This window comes from Prunus mume, linkage group LG2 (assembly GCF_029339155.1).
Source record: "Prunus mume cultivar Tortuosa linkage group LG2, ASM2933915v1, whole genome shotgun sequence".
NCBI lineage: Eukaryota > Viridiplantae > Streptophyta > Magnoliopsida > Rosales > Rosaceae > Prunus > Prunus mume.
Window position 1 is genome coordinate 42,114,213 of NC_142699.1, and position 3,623 is coordinate 42,117,835.

Consider the following 3,623-nt stretch of genomic DNA (forward strand, 5'->3'; position numbering starts at 1 on the left):
CAATGAGTCAAGGTTCAAAATGACATCTCAGAATAGAACGACTAAGATCCCACAAAAAGTCATGCGTTATCTGCCTCTGAAACCTAGGCTTCAGCAATTTTGAATATGTAATTAATATTAATTTTAATTTTTCGTACTAACATTTTTCTTGTATTGTTTAATTCAGGGGGGGTCCAAATTCCCGGAGATCGACGTCTTTGGCGACGTTCATGTTCGACCTGGGAATGAGTTGGCCGAGTCCATTCATGTAAGTATTCTTTAATTTTAATTATTATATACGCATTCAAGTGTCATGGTTAATATATGAATGTTTTAATTAATTTTAATATTTTATGTTTTAACTCTGTAATTTTAATTAAACAGACGACGATGGTGGAGAGGAGCCAGTTGGTTCTTCAGAGTCGCCTCCCAACTTCCTCCCGATACTCCGCTCAGTGCAGTGCATCCTCCACAGGATGCGGGGTTTCAAATCTTGGCAGAGGCGTTGGATCGGACTCTCGGGAGGAGGCCCGGGACATATTGTCGAGGATGGGAATGCCCGTGGCGGAACCTATACCCGTTCATCGTCGCGATCAAGCGAGGTGACTGCTTTGGCGATGGCGGTGGCCGAGCTTAAGGGTCAGGATGTTTATGATTCTAGAGTCCCTTGCTCGGTCGGGCATTCCAATCCTGCAGTTTGGTTCCTCCTCGACCTTCCAGCCCCCAACTTTGCTACGACGTCTACCCCTGCCGACAATGCCCAGACGTCCGAGCCGCATCTCGCAGACGACCACGTTGATTTTGGAACTTTATTCGATTAGTTTTTTATTTGTTATTACATTTTAACAATTTTTCTTGTAATTACATTTATATTATTTTATAACATTTCTTTTCTCTTCATTACATTTGTTTAATGCAATTTTCTTTTATTGAAAAAAAAAATAAACCAAAATTTAAATTTAAATTAACAAAATAAAAGAAACGAAAAATTAAATTTAAATAAAAAAATATTTATTTTTGCACGACGAAAACCATTTGGTCGCGCAAATTAAAAATAAAAAATAAAAAAAATTTTATTTTTGCGCGACGTAAATTATTTCATCGCGCAAAATGTTTCTTGTGACGAATATTTTCCGTCGCTCAAAGATTATGTGAAAACTTTTCGTCACTCTAACGTTCTTGTGACGAAAATTGCACGACAAAAATGTCCCGTCGCGCAAATTTTGCGTAACGAATATATTTTCGTCGCACGAATGTTTGCGCGACGCAACATACTTGCCGTCCTATAGATTTTGAGCGACGAATGCTAATCGTCGCACAAAATTATGGAAGTTTTGGTCGCGCAATGTCTTTCTTCACAAACTTCGCGCGACGGATGCTGCGCCACGACTTTTCCGTCGCGCTTAAGTTTTTGCGACTACATTCATCTTTGCGTGGGAATTGTTTTCGTCGCGCAAACTGTAAAATGTAGTAGTGCTAGTCCCTATTGCTAATTGAACATAAGAACTCTACAGAGAATAGAAGACTTTTCTTTCGAGCTTTCATCAATGGCAGGTAAGTACTATATATTATGATTAATATTTTTATTTCATTCAAGATCTTTTCCTTGATGTGATTCTATGTGTGTATAGGGTTTAAGGAATTTATGAAATTAGTTTACAATAGTAACTTCCATTTATTGAAAGATTGTCTTCATCTGATTTTAGAGTATTTGCCTCCACTTATTTGAAGATCTTTCCATTTTTATCTTTGCATATACATAAGATGGGTCTCGATCTCGATCTGAAGCTGAACAATTGAACCATAGCTTTCAGGAGAAGGTAAGAAACCGCTTTCTTTGTCGCCCTAGAATGCTTTTTGGACAATAGTGCCAAGGAGAAAGAGCTCCGGCAAAATGAAAAAAATGAGGTAGAAAATACTGATCAAAAGCAAACAGACCTTCAACATTAATGAGAATGATTTCTTCGCAATTGAAAGCACGGATGTTGGGATTCACGATGCTTACAACGAAGAAGGTGGAGGTGGTGTTGATGTTCATCAACCAAGAAGGGGTCGAAACCACAACATTTGTGGCATACATTTTATGCAAAGAAAGGCGAGCGTGTTGGGATTAGCAAAGTTGGCAACAAGTACAACAAGAAGTCGAGCGTACCATTTCTTCTTGGTCTTCTTGTTCCTCTTGTTATTGCTTCCTCTTCTTTCTTTTATATATCAATGGTGAGTAAGCAAAACAAAAAATGAAGCAAGCGGCTTGAGTAAAAAAATGGCACGACCAAGAAGAACAAAATAAATAGTTGGCGAAAAACTAGAGTTTATGGGGCAGGTCAAGACTAGACCACATGTTATGGGGCAGGAAAAACAAGATTTATGTATGGACTCCTTTTGTGGCAATCAATAAGTCAGATTTCTTCGTTACTAGTTCTTTCTCATGCTCAGAATTAAACTTTCAGATATTCATGGCATTCGAACCCACATGCAGATCAATAAATTCAAATCAATAAAATCCTTCTATGATTTTGATCAAGACCCACATGACTTCCGGATTCATAATCCCTACTTTTCTCATGTAGAACGTATTTTTCATGCTGTAAATCAATATTTTAAATTCCACAGATCGATCCAAGAGACCAGATTCTCAACTCCAATACTGTAACAAACCACATTCAAATAGTAGACACTACAAAGAAACAAAGACATGGACTATAAAATGGAAATGAACTCCAGCCTCTTTCTTTATTCAGCAACGCAGCTCCCTTTCTTTCTCTCTTGTTTATTTTTACCAAAGCTTATACCATGGCTTCTTGCTCGTTCCTTCTTCTTCACTCAAGCTTCTTGCTTTGTCTTGTTGCCATCAATGTTGTAGTCAGTTCTGTTTTGACCCTTCCTTCCTTGATGATGATCAACAGCACCACCTTCATGATATTCGTTGTTGAAGTTGAAAATACCAACGTTTCCGCTTTCTGCTGCGGTAATTACATTCTTACGAATGTTACAGGTCTGGTTATTACTATTTTCTGCCTCACTAGTTCTGTTTTGCGGGAGCTCTGATTCAGTTTCTTCTTGTGGGAGCATTGTTTCAGTTTCTTTTCGTGGGAGCTCTGTTTCAGTTTCAGAAAGTTTTCTAGAGGAACCAGTAAAGGGTTTTGTTGCCATCTCTTTGTGCAGGTATTCAGCTTCATTTGGAGACCCATCTTGTATAGAGGTGAGGATAAAAATGGAGATAATAAATAAATAAAAGTCCTGATAATCAAATTGGATTAGTATAGTCAAAGAGTCAGAAGGTATTTTATGTGGCTGGAAAATTTTAGTTTTTCCTATTGAAATGTTGAAGGCTGCTACTAATAATAAATAAATTATTTTTGCAAAGGTAATCGCATGATGACAAATGCTAATTATCCTATTGCAACTGTTGCTTTCACTAGATGGGACTCTGAATTTAATGGCAGATGAGATGTAGTGACTCTGAATCATGGTTAGGTGCGTCTCCACTTTCGTAGTGTATTTAGACTATTGAAAGCATTCTTCCACATTGAAAAGCTAAAGGGAGCTATAAGAGTTGGGCAACTTCCTTCGGTTGGCTCATAGTAAACTTGGGCACAATGGACCCACGTGCTCTGTCTATATATGAAGAAAAAGAGTTTTGT

At 37.9% G+C, this 3,623-nt stretch overlaps 1 pseudogene; it reads left to right on the plus strand.

The window, feature by feature from the left end:
* The first annotated feature begins 1,526 nt into the window (after positions 1-1,526).
* Positions 1,527-2,220, plus strand: LOC148920412 (uncharacterized; annotated as a pseudogene).
* Positions 2,221-3,623: the final 1,403 nt, after the last annotated feature.